Source organism: Corylus avellana, chromosome 8, assembly GCF_965113065.1.
Source record: "Corylus avellana chromosome 8, dhCorAvel1.hap1.2, whole genome shotgun sequence".
Lineage (NCBI taxonomy): Eukaryota > Viridiplantae > Streptophyta > Magnoliopsida > Fagales > Betulaceae > Corylus > Corylus avellana.
Window position 1 is genome coordinate 9321014 of NC_142497.1, and position 17036 is coordinate 9338049.

At 32.2% G+C, this 17036-nt stretch overlaps 1 pseudogene across 1 annotated transcript; it reads right to left on the reverse strand.

Annotated features, from left to right (window-relative positions):
• Window positions 1-7462: 7462 nt before the first annotated feature.
• LOC132163370 (non-specific lipid transfer protein GPI-anchored 2-like) lies at window positions 7463-9650 on the reverse strand (annotated as a pseudogene). Its single transcript, XR_015913032.1, has 3 exons — window positions 9090-9650; window positions 8615-8674; window positions 7463-7708 (listed from the first exon to the last, which is right to left on the reverse strand). The product of XR_015913032.1 is annotated as a non-specific lipid transfer protein GPI-anchored 2-like (transcript).
• Between the last annotated feature and the right edge of the window lie 7386 nt (window positions 9651-17036).

Consider the following 17036-nt stretch of genomic DNA (forward strand, 5'->3'; position numbering starts at 1 on the left):
GCTTTTTATTATACTAGAAATCATCCTCCAAAGGATGATGAAGGTGGATCTCTTTCTCCCTCTGCTACTGATTTTAATGCTCCTCTTCCCACTGCTCATCATCAGTGTAATGTTATCACTGCTACTGCTCCTATGAAAGATTTCTTTTCTATCATTGATTGGCCTGCTTTGAACAAAGATTTTAAATCTTCTGAAAATCGTGCTTTATGGCATGCTTACTGTGCCAAATATTCTGAAAATGAACAAAATCTCATCAAGGTTAAATGGGCTGAGATGATGATTAAGTCCCAAAAACATATTTTGTTTTTTGATTATCTTCAAAAACATTTCCCTATCGATAATGTTTTGAATGTTGTCAAAAAGAATTTTACCAAAGAAGATAAATCTACTGTCAGATCTTCTCATCCTCCTCTTGAAAATACTCTTCTTGATGTCAACAAAATTGTTGTTAAATGTTCTCCTTTCAAAACTCATGATGATAAGAATCCTATTAATAACGATAGGAAGATTATCGAACAAAATAATTTTGTTTCCCACTCTCTCCATATTTTAGGACAACAATTGGACTGCATCGAAGAGAAAATTCCTTCTCTCTTTTCTGATCCAAAAGTTTCCTCTACTCCTTCAAAAATTGAAAAACCTCTGATTTCTTTGCCTGGTTTGAAAAAATCTTCTGGTTTAAAAACGACTTCTCAAATGAACCTTGAGAAAGTCAACAAATTGCTTTCTGAATTGACAACTGCTCGTGCTAGTTCTTCTGAACAGAATTTTGGCATCAAAAAAGTTTCTTCTTCTGATTTTGAAACTTCTTCCCTGGATTCTACTGATTCTGACATCAGAGATCTTGAACAAAACTTTGGTAAGATTGAAATGGAGCCAAAACTCCAAAGGATCTTTAACGGATTTAAACCCTTTAATCTTACAAAGAATTTTTGCTCAAAATCTACTCCACCTGATTTGCAAAAAATTAGTACTTGTTCTGTTCTAACCAGTTCTGAAGGGCAAATTAGTACTAAAACTTTCCCTAAAAATACTTTGGAAAAAATTTCAAAACGAAAATCCAAAGCAGTTACTGTCTCAGATTTACAATATGAGATTAGTAGCATAAGGAAAGAAATTCTTGCTTTAAAAAAGTATGAGCCCATTCCTATTTCTGACAATGTCAATCTTGTCAATTTGATCAACAAAGTTGATCCTCCCAAATGGTATTCTAAAGTACATATCATTGTTTCCCCTGATTTTACTCTTGATGTTATTGCATTAATTGATTCTGGTGCTGATTTAAATTGCATCCAAAAAGGACTTGTTCCCAGCAAGTATTTTGAAAAATCCACAGAACGGTTGCATTCAGCCAGTGGAAATAAATTGCATATTAAGTATGAATTGAATAATATCCATGTTTGCCAAAATAATGTTTGTTTCCATATTCCTGCTGTTCTTGTCAAGAATATGACTGATAAAGTAATTCTTGGTCTTCCTTTTATTGCCATGCTCTACCGTATAACAATTGACGACACTGGTGTCTCAACTGTTAAAATGGGATTTGAAGTGAAATTTCATTTTACTTCCAAATTTGATATTGATGATAGTTGTTTGAATTTGGTTTCTGCCAAGCATTAGCAACTTAATTTTCTCAAACAAGAGTTAAGATACAAAAAGATTGCTGAACAACTTTCTGACAAGCTTTTGCAATCAAAGATTTCTGCTTTCAATACCTTGATTATTGATTCTGTTTGCTCTAAACTTCCTAATGCTTTTTGGCATAGGAAAAAGCATATTGTTTCTTTGCCTTATGTCAAAGAATTTTCTGAAAACAAAATCCCAACTAAAGCAAGGCCTATTCAAATGAATGCCGAAACTTTAGAATTTTGTCAAAAAGAAATTGCCGATTTACTTGCTAAAGGAATTATTTGTAAGAGGAAGTCTCCTTGGTCTTGTGCTGCTTTTTATGTCATGAAGAATGCTGAGTTAAAACAAGGTGCTCCTAGATTGGTTATTAACTATAAACCCCTCAATGATGTTTTAAAATGGATTAGGTATCCTATCCCCAACAGGAAAGATTTGGTCAGTCGTCTTAACGACGCTGTTATTTTGTCTAAGTTTGATATGAAGTCAGGATTTTGGCAAGTCCAGATTAAGGATAGTGATAGGTACAAGACGGCCTTTACTACCCCCTTTGGACACTATGAATAGAATGTCATGCCTTTTGGTTTAAAGAATGCCCCTAGTGAATTTCAGAATATCATGAACGATATTTTCAACCCCTTCAGTCATTTCACTATTGTCTATATTGATGATGTCTTTGTTTTCTCAAAGTCCATTGATGAACACTGGAAACATTTGAAGTCGTTTCTAGAAACTATCAAACATAACGGGCTTGTTGTTTCTGCTAAAAAGATCAAACTCTTCCAGGATAAAATCAGATTTCTTGGATTTGATATTTCCAAAGGTCAAATTCGTCCTATTGACAGGGCTATCCAATTTGTTGACAAATTTCCTGATATTATCACTGAGAAATCACAACTTCAACGATTTCTTGGATCTCTGAATTATATTGCTGATTTCTACAAGGATTTGCGAAAACATTGTAAACCTTTGTTTGAAAGGTTACAAGGCAATCCTCCTCCTTGGTCTGATATTCATACTTCCCTTGTCGAAGAAATCAAGCTCCATGTCAAAACTCTCCATTGCTTAGGCATCCCTTCTGATAATTCTTTGAAGATTGTTGATACTGACGCCTCTAAAATTGGATTCGGGGGTATTCTCAAACAAATTGTCTCCCCAGGATCTTCCCCAGAATCTTCCAAATTGTTCAATTTCACTCTGGATCCTGGAACAGTGCGCAGATTAATTACAGTACTATTAAGAAATAAATTCTTTCTGTTGTTTTATGCATTACTAAATTTCAGTCTAATTTGCTTAATCAAAAATTTCTTTTATGTATTGATTGTAAATCTGCGAAATACATTTTGAAAAAAGATGTTGAAAACATTGCATCAAAACAGATTTTTGCCAGATGGCAAGCCATTTTAAGTGTTTTTGATTTTGATATTGAATATATTAAAGGTTCAAACAATTCAATACCTGATTTTCTTACTTGTGAATTTTTGCTGTGCCAAAATGGCCAGCAAAAAGGGCAAGGAAAAGGTTAATACTGTTTTGAAACCTAAACCTTCCATTCCTCTTGATCCTATTGCCGATAATCTCCCTGGCCTTTCCCAATGTCACTATCATATTTCTCAGTCAAAAACCTCTGCTTTTAGCTAATTCACTAAGCCTGGTTCTCAGACGGAATCCAGTCCTCCTGTCAATATTTCTTTTCCTTGGGTTACTCTTCCCTTTACTCAATATCTATTCTCCTCTGAAGATCATTCTCAATCTCCAGAGCAACTGGCTCGCTCTTACTTTCCCTGTCATTTTCATTGGATCCCTGAACACCCTCTGAAAGATTTGTTATTTTTCACTGATATTTTGATTCAAACCAAATCTGTCAGGTTTCGACCTATTCCCATGCACAACAATCCCCAAACGATTGTTGGCACCATTGCATATTTTGTCAAGTTCATCTCAATCGATGAATGGGGATCTCACCCTTCTACCATGATTCCCTCCTCTAACTCTCAGGTTCCCTATTCTTATTATGATTATGTGAATGCCTGGTTCGAATTTTTGCTTTTCCAGAACCCTGACTCCAAACATTTCTGGTTTATTACTTTTGATAAAGAATTTAATGGTTTTCTCCCCGCTTGGTTTAAACAGTGGTGAGATCAATTTGGCCTAACCATTGTAGTTCTTCCCCCTCAGCTTGTCTACGCTTATCATCTGTTTTCTTCCCACATTACCTGTGACGGTTGCTGTGATGGATATGACCCTATCTTCCCCCCAATACTTCATTTTGCCAAAAAATTCAGAATTCCCTGGTTTCTAAAATGGAAATATACCAGGAATGATGAAAAGATTGAAAGACATCGGTTTCAAGCTAAAACTTGGGAAATGTCCCCCAAGATTGACCCCATTGTCAAAAAGGTTGAAATATTAACCAAAAGAGTTGCTGCTGCTATGCCAACCATAGCACCTCCTCCACCAGTTCCTAAATATTCTTCCAAAAAGAAACAATGGATTCAGTCATACCTTGATTCTATTGGTTCAGTTTCTAATGATGAAGAATAACTAGCTCATAAACGGCTGGTTTCTGGAATGCTAGTTTCACCAAGATCTTTGACGGATCACTGTTCATCACTATTTGGAGTTACTGTACAAAATCACTGTTCACTTTTTACTGTTCATTGTCACGGACGACACTGTACAGGATTACTGTTTAGATGCACTATTCACTTCACTGTTCAAGATTTGTCTGCCGACATTACAGTGCCGACAGCAACTGTTCAAGATTGACTACTTTCACTGTTCTAGATTGGCACCGAACGTGCCTCTACTATTCACTTTTAACTGCATTAATGCGGCATCTGCTTTCACTATTTTGTTCATAATTGTATTTTGCTTTACACAATGTAATTAGCCTATATAACGGGCTCCCCTCCCCCATTGTAAGGCAGAGGTTTTCCAGAGGTCTTCTAACTTCCTCAGAAACTTTCTTGCCATTTCCCTGTCTTAATATTCTGTCTTCTCTTCTACCACTTACTTCAGTAAGCACTATCACTTACTTTTGTAAGCTTTGTCTAAATTTGAGCTCAGATCAATATATATATATATATATATATATATATATATATTGATCTGAGCTGAAAAATCAAGTCAGATCTTGTACATCATATACACATAAGAATTATCCTAAGAATTGACTATACAAAAAATATGGAGACATCATGATTTAAAAAAAAAAAAAAATACAAGAAGAGACAAGTGATAAACATACATGGAGAATTCAACCTCTTCTTGCTATTGAGCAAACTGATCAATTTGTGTGGATTTCTCTAGGCCCGAAAGCCATGTTAGTAGACCATGAAGGTGGGCTTCTTGGGCTGCACTTAAAAAAAAAGTAACTCTTGAAAGAAAAAGAAAAGTAATCAGGTAAATATAATTTTTCAAGATATTACATTTTTTATTATAATCCTCTTATAAATTGAAATGGCAATCTACTTGATTTTTTTTAAATTTTATTATTATTATTTTTTATTTTAAAGTGAAAATCTCATTCATTCATAATAAATCAAATATTACAACTATTAGCGATCACAGTATCACGACGAAATTCAAAGTACTCATCCATCCAAATTTTCTTTGTAAAGATGTTTGGACCGTTGCCTTTGCCAATGTATGTGTCACCATATTTGCTTTTCTTTTTGAATGCTCCACAATCCAAGCATGGTAACTATGCAAAATAGTCTTAGCATCCTCAATCAACGTACCATGTCTTAGTCACAATTGATAATTCATATTTTTCGCTTCGAGAAATATGAATTATCTCCAGAACATAACCTTCCAAGATAAGCTTTCGTACGCCTAGGTCTCTGCCAAGTAGAATCACCTTCCAAACTGAATAATAAGACTTTGTCATTGTAAGGTAAATAATATACCGGAATAACCTATAATCAAATTTAATTGTGGAGACTTATAAACTGACGTGACAGCCCCACATGACATTGCCACATAAACCACAATAAAATTATTTTGTTTAATGAGATAAGTGCTATATTAATTTATTTGTGATATATATCATTATTCTCTCATTTATATGTTGAAGTACTCTTCTATTCTATCTATCAAAAACATACTATTTTGTCCAACGAAATTGTCATGAAGGATTTTAGAATTCAACCTTCTTCTTTTTTCTAATTCTAATAGAATACAATTTAGGGTAAAGTCCACATACCCTCTCAAACTATCACTCAATTGATAATGTCCCTCCAAAACTTTCAATTGTGACAATATTCCTCAACACTATCAAAACTTTATCCATATCAATTGCCAAAACAAAACCATGAATCCATGATAGAAAGCTAAAGGCTTGGTTCGTTCTACAAGAATGGTTCCAATCTTTTTTTTGGAGGCATTTTCCTAGAATCTCTCATTCTCTTTTTCATTCGGATCAAGAGTGGTAAAGTTCATTCTCTGTATCATTTTTTCCCTTATTCAATTAAAAAAAAAAACTACTAAATATAATTAATAGGGTAAAGTCTACTTAACCCTTCAAACTAGCATCCCAATGACAATTTATCCCAAAAACTATCAATTACGACAATTTACCCCTAAACTACCAAAACAATGACAATGTACTCTCCAATGCTAACAAAATGACGAAATTACCCCTATAAAATTTTCAATAAGACAAAAAAACCTCAAAAATTTGAAAATAAAATAAAATAAAATTTAGTATTTTTATTTTTATTTTAGTAAGGGTAATTTCGTCAATTTTTTTTTTAAAATTGGGGTAGAGTGTTATTGTTTTGGTAGTTTGGGGGGTAAATTGTCGTAATTGATAGTTTGAGGGTAGATTGTCATTGAGGTAATAGTCTGAGGGGATTAAATGGACTTTACCCTAACTAATATTTATATTTTTTGTTTTAATTTTTAATAATAATATTATGTTACATACCCTCTGAAGAAAAATGTGGACGCAGCCGGCCGGCGAGGTCTCTAGATATGAAAGATGCGCTTCAGTTCAGGGATCAAGTATTATACCACGCATCTTCCAGGTGCTTTTCGGCATTTCCAAGAGAAGAAAAAACATGGCACTCCATTTTAACCAACCATGCAATCCCACGTGGATTTAGCCAACTTCTTTTTTTTGTTTTTGAATATATAGAATGGCTACCGCTGCTCTCTTTATGCTCATTTCTTCATGCTATTGCTAATCTTGATGCTCGTTGCTGTGGGATCACCAACATCTCATTGCTCCATCCCTCACTTCTCTTGTCTTTGATGTAAGTATCATTGCCTTTTTTTACCTTTTTTTTATTCAATATATACAAGGATGATTCTTTAAAACTTAGCATGTTAGCTGATTAAGATTGTATTAAAGTTATGTAAGACATATTATCACGTTCTAAGATTAAACTTTCAATTATGTTTACTTTTCTACTAAGATTAGATTTACTTTCTTTACTAGAAGTAGGTTTACTTTTTTTTTTTCAAGGATTTTTCTTTTATAAATAGGCTAGCTTATTATGTAAAACTCACTCATTGAATTATTATCAAATCAGATAATTCTCTCTCAAATACTATGTGGAGTTTTATATTTCTTTTAGCCTGCGGGCTTGTTTTATCTTTTTGGGTAGAAGACAAAGACGCTTCTCCTTGCAGAATCAAAGACGTTGTTATTTGATTAGTTACCTTATTCTTCCACTATGCCAATTTTATAGTTAGTGAATTTCTTCTTAATCATCACTGCTCATGTGTTATGCGGTTGGTTTATTCTTTTTATTTTTTATTTTTTTTCTCTTTTTATTATTTCCTTTTTACAACCCAAAATATTAATTTGCTACATCCACATTTCACAAAATCAATATTATTGGCTAATAGGAAAAGGACCGAGTGTTACTACATTTGTATTTCTTAAATAAAATGGTCTGATTACAACATCTGATTATGAAATTGAATGAGAAAATATATAATCAGAAGAATATTGGAAGAAATGCAATCACTAAGCCAACAGTTAATGGGAGACCAGACCCCACAATGCTTGAAGCTTCACTCTCACTGTTTCCAGTTGTGGGTGCCATGGCTGCTCCTTCTGGTGCTTGAGCTCCTGTAATTTTTACATATGCATGAGAGGCCAGGCCATTGAAAGCAAAAGCATATATATATATATATATATATATATATACACACGCTATTAAATGTCAGCCACGAAATGATTTCTCTTTAAATGATCTGATTTGACCCATCCGATCGAATGCCTAATCGTAAATGATAAAAGGCCCAATTAGAAAAGTTTTGACGCTGAAATGCTACCGATCGGCCATCGTAAGCGTTTGCATGGAATGTTGCAATATTTTCTTAATCGGAATTGCATCGATTGTGAGATTTAGTTTGCTAAAATGGGTTAGAAGTAGCCTAGAATGACAGGCCCAAATGTTATCAAGTGATTACTGAGTTGATGGGTTCTATACACCTTAATCAAGTAAGAATTGAATTTCTACTGAATATGGTAAACAATATGTAGGCAGGGACGGAATCAAACTTTGGTATGGGTAGGGGCCAAGGGCAAAAAATTTTAATGGGTAGGGGTAAGGAAAAAAAAAAAAAAAAAAAAAAAATCCAAAATTTGTTTGTTTTTTTTTTTTTTGTTTTTCTTAATTTTTTTTCATTGTATTGGGGGGCCATGGCCTACACCGGCCACCCCCAAATTCCGTCCCTGTATGTAGGGATGTAATCTTATTAGGATTAGGAGTTTGTGATGGGTGGAGAGGAAGACCATGTTGCTCGCTCGTATTATTTTATAATAAACTTTTTTATTACATGTCTTCAGAAGGCAAAGGATTCAATTACTTCCGCAAATATTTATGATATATGAAATTGTTGTTTGTTTATATTCTAATTTTCTAGCATATCTATTATTGTTCTAACATGAAAACCCTAGTTCAAACGTCCATCAATACAAACGGAACTCAAAAAAATAAAGAATAAAAAAGTTTAAAGAGGAAGGATTTACCTGGTGACCCCTCACTCCCCGTTGGAGCTCCTATAGGGCCTGGGACAGGGACTCCGAAAGCTGTAAAGCACAGAAAAATAAATAAATAATTAATTAATTAATTTTGAGAGGTTGAACTCCTAAAAAAAAGTTTAAAAAATTTGGGATGAATATAAAACTATGGACAAAGTTTACCTTCAAATTGGGTTGGAGGAATTTTCTTCAACTTACTCTATAAAAATGACATATTATTTTTTTTTAATAATATGTGAAATGCATATGAATTTTTAATAAAATTTATTCTGATTTTGTTCTTGCAACTAAAAAAATTATATGAATTTCATATATTCATAAGACACATGTCACATTTATAGATTAGGTTAAAAGAAATTCTTTCCACCTAATTTGGAAGAAAACTTTATCGGGCAATTAAATTTAAGACAACGAAAAATAAGCGAATAATAATAATTTGCAAGAATAAGGGAGTGGAGAGTACCTGAGCAAGCGGTGGCGGGGGGTGTTTGAACGCCGCAAACGGAAGGAAGCTTGAGAGCCTTTTTCGAATCAATGGAGATCCCATAGCTTTGAGTGGCGTTGGGCTCAAGAAGCACGCAGAGGCAGACGGGGTTGCTCTCCACCTGCCCCGCCAGCTCCGGGCAGCAATCCTTTTCCGGCTTTGTCAAATTGCTTCCTTCCTCCCACATACGTCACCCCGACAAGTTCAGCAGAATATCGGAGCACCCCGCCAGCGCCGACGGCGCCGGTGCCTGCGTTGACGCGCTGTAAAATGTGGAGAAGAATATGGCGGCTGCAACCATGGCGGCGACTCTGGTGGCGGCCATGGGAATTTCTTGTGTGATGTGTGTTTGGGGTAGAAGAAAGTATGGAAGAAAGCAAGAGTTATTAGAGAGTGTGTGAAGAGAGAAAGTAGTTGTGGGAGTAACGAGAGAGTTGAGTGGGAAAGAGGGTTATCGGATCTCATCGCCCACCTCTCTTCCACGAATTCTGATATCCACCTCTCTTCGCATTGATCTCCTCACCACGTGTCGTCCTCATCTTCACCCTTTTTTATTTACCGTAAAAAATTAATAAAATATTCTTAACAAAATTTTTTTTTTTCTGCGCAGGCGAGCTCTGGAAGCTCCGAGAAGTCCCTGATCAGAGAGCCAACTGAGAGATTGAGCTGTTTGGTTTTGTCCGTGATTTTCTTCGAAACTTGAATCAGAATTTTCAGTTTGCCGGAAAGTTTTGATTGTCCACGAAAATCTTGGTTTACAGGTGAGAGAAAGTAGTTCTATTTTTAAAATTTCTTTTTCCATTTAAAGGTCAATTACAACATTCGAACTCCCAAAATCAGGGTTTTTTGGGCATTTAAGTGAAAATCAGCAGGAGTGAGTCACATGCACTATTTTTTGTCTTTTAGCGCCAAATGCTGATGAAGGACGTCAATTAAAAGAAAATGAAAAAATGGATGCACATGATTGGATGCTGGCGTTTTCTTAAGGCATAACTCCAATGCAACACAGCAGAACTCTGCTGGCGTGGTTTTGTTTGTATTACGGCTGTCTTGTATAGCTGTATAGATTTGGTGTCTGTATTGGGTTTTGTTGGCAGCTGGGGTTCAAGAATATTTTCTTCTGGGGTTCAATTGCAGAGATCTGTACTCCAAGTTTACTCTGAAGGAAGTTTGCTGAAGTCTGCAAGGCCTCTCTAGTGGCTATTATGCTCAGTTGCTAATATACACATTTATGTGTGATGGGTACTTAATAATTCAAAGTACTTTTGTCATGTTTTGAATCAAATAATTACCCGAGTACCTCTCCATAGACATGTATCTCGTTGAATTCTAATTATTTTTCCCTACTTATTGCTTTATTTTAGTGCTGCTTAATTAGTGCTTGTGCTTGAAAAGCATGCCACACTGATTCCTACTCAATAAATAAATATATATTTTTTTATAAATAATGTGAACAAGATTGTTGATGCATGAATACATACACTACACATAACAGAGCATTTGGAGGAGGGAAATCTTTTAGGATTTATGAGAATTTTAAAATATTATCTTGTTTGGTTGCACTTAAATAAAGAGAATTCAGAAACCCAAAAGAATGTGGATTCCCTTGGTTTTGCTGGAAATGTTCTTTTTTATTTTTATTTTTTATTCATTCATATGGCGCTAAACCTTTTTGGCATTTTGATGCTATTATTGGTTTTTTTTTTTAAATTTTTTTTTTTTATTGAATATTATCACTACAAAAATTTTGACTGATTCCTAGCAGGATCAAGATCCATTACGATTTTTTAAAATTGTAGATTTTCAAATTATGTAATTTAGGCTATTTTTAGGCATCAAAACACTTGAAAAATGTTATCTATTAAAAATGTGGGATGTTATTAAGCTAACCAACAAGAATTTTCTGCAAAAAAAAACTTTATTTTCACTTTTGTAGAGACACTTTTTCTTCATAAAAGCATGAACCTGATAAAAATATACTCAAATTTCAACTATAACATACAACATTTTTAATACATGACATTTTTTTTAAGTGTTTTGAAGCCTAAAAAATTAAAAATTACGTAATTTGAAAATTTATTATTTCTTTCAAATTGTAGGGGATCCTAATCCCCTAGCATTTCTCTTCATGGACTGTGTTGTGGAATTTTTCTAAAAAAATGTGTCCTATGTTTTTTGAGCACATGAGAAATACATATTTTTTTAATATACAAATTTGTTATAAATCAGCCTTTAACAAATTTGTTAAGAGCTTAAAAAATGCTTTCAATACATAAAAAATGAATTTGTTTAGTAAAAAGCCTTAAAAGTACTTTTTAACTTTTTTTTTTTTTAAAAAAAAGCCCAAAATTGTGTTTTAGAAAAGCTTGAAATGAGGCTTAAAAAAAAAAAAAAAAAAACTCTTTCAAGCTTTTTTTTTTTTATATAAATAGAAGCTCTATTTCTTAACTCAATCTCAAACCGGCTCTTAAAAATTAGGGATAAATAAATTAGGGATAAATACAAAATTCAACTCTTAATATATATATATATATTTTATTAAGAGTGACCAGTATCATCATTTCAGTAGCGCTGACGTGATAATCTAACGGAATCTGTCAAATGTTTTAATGGAATTTGACTCCATAGACTAAAATGGTTTTTTTTGGCATATCCCAAGGATCTCTAAGAGAGTTTTTTTTTTTTTTTTTTTTTTTTACATGTCCACACAAGAAAAGAGGAAAATTTGAACTAATGACCTCGACTTCATGAGGCGTGGTCTCTAACCTTATGAGTCATATGCCCTAGCCGATTGAGCTATCCCTTAGAGATCGAAGCGTTTTATAATTTAGTCCAACTAAATAGACTGGTTTCAAAGGGATTCATTCTTAAGTTTGCTCTCTCATATTTAGTTTCCGTGTGGGAGCCATCTCTCTCCCTTGTTAATTTATTGCAATTTGCCAATTAGCCAATATGATCTCCCACTTTCACCATTTTGGGAATTTTCAATGCAACCTAAAAGGCTACTACTGGAACCTTGTCCTTCTATAAATATGATTTTAATGGGGGCCTAATGTATGATATACATCAACTCAAGGAAAAAATAAATTACTTTATTTATGGACAATTTTCTTTAATAGTTCATAAAAATCTATCTATGTCTGAGTTTTTATGAAATTTATATATATATATATATATATATATATATATATATATTTTTTTTTTTCTTTATTTTTAGTTCTATATTCTCAAAATTAAAACATTAACAAACAATTCATCACATAAAATAGTCTTAAAAGTATAAAAACAATTTTCGACATAAAAAATTATTGTCGAAATTCAGTATTATTGATTTTATGATATTTGATTTGCTAATGAATATTATGATTGATTGATTGATTGATTATACACTTTGGCATCAAAATTAGAGAAATATAGGATTAATTAATCGATACTTATCTTCATTAGGGTAATGAGTTTCATTTATCCTTTTCTTCTCAAAATGTTATTGCTTCAACCATTTCCATAATCCAAACATGCCAACGACCAACTACCCATCATTATTTATTTATTTATTATTATTATTTTTTTGAAAGAATATTTTATGAAATAAAGCTAGAACAATTTGCTCTAATAAAACAATATCCTATATACGTGTAAAAATCTCTTTCAATCAAACTTGATCTATGACTTGTTTATCTTCTGTTTTGGCTAAACCAAGATTGACCCCTCTTTTAAATTCTAGTTACTTCAATCTAGCCAACTAGCTAATAGAATTTCAATTATCCTCAAGACTATTTCCTATTTAAACTAGATTTCGTTTAAGACAGAGTTTTTTTTTTTCAAATTGGGTTGGGAGGAACTTTCTTCAACCCACTTTATAAAAATGATATGTGTCTATGTTTTTTAATAATACGTAAGATGCACATGAGCTTTTAATATTATTTATTTCAACTTTATCTTTGCTACTAAAAAAAATGTGCATCTCACATGTTCAAATGACACATTTCATTTTTATAAACTGTGTTAGAGGAAGTTCATTTAACTCAACTTAGAGGAATACTCTGTCATTTGGTTTATCAGCATAGTTTTTTCAACCGTCAATTTTTTTTTTTTTACATGTTCACATAAGAGGAGAAAAAAATTTGATCTGATGATTTTTACTTCATGAAACGTAATTTCTAATCGATTAAGTTACCTTTGAAGACTTCATCTGTCCAAATGAAAACACTTTATTGGAAAACATCCAAACATTTGAGAAAGCAAATTACAAGGTGGCATGCATGTTGATGTTTGTTATAAAGTAAGTTTTGGGTAAGCTAAAAGCCAAAGTGGGAAACCATCCGTCTAAAATTCTCCAATGTTCGCATTTTAGAAGTAAGTGTCGGTTTGCTCACTCTTCAATTGGCACTTCACACGACTCTTTCATATTTGGCCCCCACACCCGCCGCCCGCCAGCCAATAACTTACAGCCTGGCAACACCTCAACGAGTAATGCTACTTAACATTATATTTATATTAATGTCGTATAACTTAAATATGAACATTAGTCAATAACTTTTATTTTTGTTAAAAAAATTGGCTACTCATTTCTTAAATCTAGTATGCTCGGAACATATCTGCCTTTTAACTGTATTTATACATGCGTTAGCGGAATATTAGAGTCATAGATATCACCTGATTATAAAATTTTTTGTTCGTATTTATAATTTTGTAACCTCATAATATGTGACTATGATTTTTGCAGAGTTTTCTGCTTCGTGTTAGAAGAGATTTTTGCTCTGCTCTGTAAGAATTTTATGCTCGTGATCTTTAATCAATGAAATCCTCAGATTTCTGTTCATTCTCTTAATCTAAGAACTTAAACATTAATTTTTGAAAAATTCAAAGATGTTGAATAATACTTGTCACTTATTGAAATAAGTTGAAGGAAATTTGTATCATTCTTGTCCCATCAATAAGTAAAAAGATAAAAAAACCCTTAAAATATTTGAACTGAAGAGAATCCTATTCCAGATATGAAACTCATGTAGAGCTCATTTATTAGTATATGTAGCATTTCTCTTTATTTATTTATTTATTTTATAAATGCTAATTCAATGACTAATTTTTATTACCTGATTATCAAGTTGTATAATAATCCTATTAAATAGCATTACTCATACAATAAATTACATTTTTATTTTATAACTCTCGTACAATATTAGGGTGATTCCTTGTTTGAATAAAAGTCATAAAAATAGGTGATGAATGGTTGTGGGAAGAATGGTGTTATTCACGCTCTCTTGATTACTTTTGTTTTGGGTGCTACAAGTTGTAACGCATATTGCACCTCCGGGTTGGGTGTAGTTGGGAGGGAGAGAGAGCAATAATGAAACAACAATGACGCGTGCGCATGTGCGAAGGAGGGAGCCTCCACGATGGAGTCAATGACATTAGTGGCGCAGTGTCCACATGTTGTGTCTCTTTCAAGTAATTATATAAAGACCATGAGGATTGTTAGGCTTATAAATAAATTGTACACAAAAACTTTTTACAAATCAAGTATGATTAGATATAAAAGAAATTTAAATTTTGAAAAATTTAATCATATTATGTCATATCAGTTTGTAAAATTTTTTTCTGTAAAATTTGTTTGTACGTCTAGCACTCCTCAAAGAAAATTATAGTCCTCCTAGAGTCCTACCAAATGTAACATGACATTTAAAATTACCATTGAATTTGAGATGATTATCATTAAATTTTGATCTATTAGTAATTCTAAATGTCATATCACATTTAAGAGGGCTCTAAAGAAATTCTAATCCTCTTTATATTATTCCTCGTCTCTTTCTTTGTTGAAGGTTGGCGGTTGTTTGACTTTACCAAAGCGCAAATTGCATTCATGAAGATTGAAAGAGTCACCAATCTTGTTGCTTTGTTGCTCAGTTTGGTTTGGGCTTTTTAATAACATATAAATTCTTTTATAAATTCGAAAAAATAATTAAAATTAAACAATTTAAAATTAAAACTAAAATCTTGTTTTTTTTTTTTTTTTTAAAAGAAAAAAGAATATATATGGGAAGCCACCCCAAATGGATAGCCATTTAGTCAAAAGGGATGGCTCATTCACCCCATTTTTCAACTCTTTTTTTGGATTAAAATAAATAATTTTTTATATTAAGGGTATTTTTGTCATTTGCGGTACATTGCAAATTTTTTATAGTTTTAGTTTGGGGGAAGGGGAATATTGATGCAATCTTGAATTTGAGAGAGACATTACAAATTGAGTATTAATTTGAAGGGAGTACGTTTATTTTTCCCAAAAATTTATCGAAATTAGTATCTGCAATTATTTTTTTTCTTAGTCATTCTATTTATGTTTCGTCCAAAAATTTAATCGATCGTTACAACTATTTGTCTAGTATGTCTGTATAATAAATAACTCACTCTAATATAAATTTGGCCCATTTTTCTGTTGGGTTTATTATGAAATTAGAAACTTACCCTAAATAATTATAAAAAAGTAAAGTCTACATAACTCCTCAAACTACCACTCAATTGACAATATTTTTTCTAAACTTTCAATTGTGACAATGTCCCTCCAAAACGCCAAAACGTTGTCAATGTCCTCCCAAGGCCAACAAAAAGATAAAAATGCCCATATATATATATATATATATATTAGAAAAATGTTCTTTTTAATTTAAATTTTTTCCTTTTTTTTTTTTAATTAAAAAAACAAATTGAACTTATATTTTTGTCTTATTGAGAAATATATATATATTTTAAAAGAAATTTTTTTATTTGTTTTTTGAAAACGGAATTTTTTATTAATATATATATATATATTTTAAAAGAATTTTTTTTTTTTTGAAAACGGAATTTTTTATTAAAAAAAAAACATTTTTTTTTTAAATATTTGTTTTAGAAAAACGAAAATTTTTATTTTCTTAAATGAAAATTGTTAATTTTTTTAAAACAGAAATTTTTATTTAAAAAGGTTATAAAACACAACAAAAATTTTCAATTTTTATAACAAAAAAAATTGAAATTTTTTTAATTTTTTTCTTATAAAAATATATTTTTGAAAATTTTAAATGTGCCACCCTTTGGATTTTTTATTTTTTTATTTTTATTTTTTAGTTTAAGGTTTTTCTAGGAGTTTTTGTATTATTATTATTATTATTTTTTTCAAAATTTTTTTACTAGGGTAGTTTCATCATTAGGGAAAACATTGACAATTTTTGGTAGTTTGGAAAGGACATTGTCACAATTAAAAGTTTATGGGAGATATTGTCAATTGAGTAATAATTTGAGGGGGTATATGGACTTTCCCCTTATAAAAACTATTTAGAAGCCTTGTTCCCATCAGTTCCAAGTGTTTGCCTTCATCTCCCTTGACCACCTTTGGCACTCAAGAAATCTTCTTGTTCATGCAGACTCTGTCCCAAACACCTTCAATCTTTCCAAACACATTACCCATTCTACCCTAACCCACCTCAAAGCTTCGAACTCTCTTTAGACCCAAACCTCCTCCCCTTGGGGTCATTAAAGTCAACTTTGATTATGCCATTAGAAGTTCTTTCTCTCCTCTCAAATGATGGGTCTATGTCTATCCTCTAGCAGCTTTCTCACCAGCATTTTCCCACTTCAACATCTTCTTTTGGACAGTGAAAAATACACACCTTCAAGTTCTTTGTATCATAATTTTGATTTGAGAAATTATTCTTTTCCTTCGATGGTTCTACTTTTTTAAATTATTATCAGATCGATAAGTTTATGTGTGGAACCAACACAAACCCTATAGATTTAATAGTAATTTTAAAAAGTAAAAGAATTAAAAGACCATAAGGAAATGTATAGCATGTCTCGATTGATTTTGTGTCATCAAAAGACACTAAACAATTGAAGTCAACCAATAGCATGTGATTTCCTAGTCAAGACCCACGACAGTGCCATGGGTTT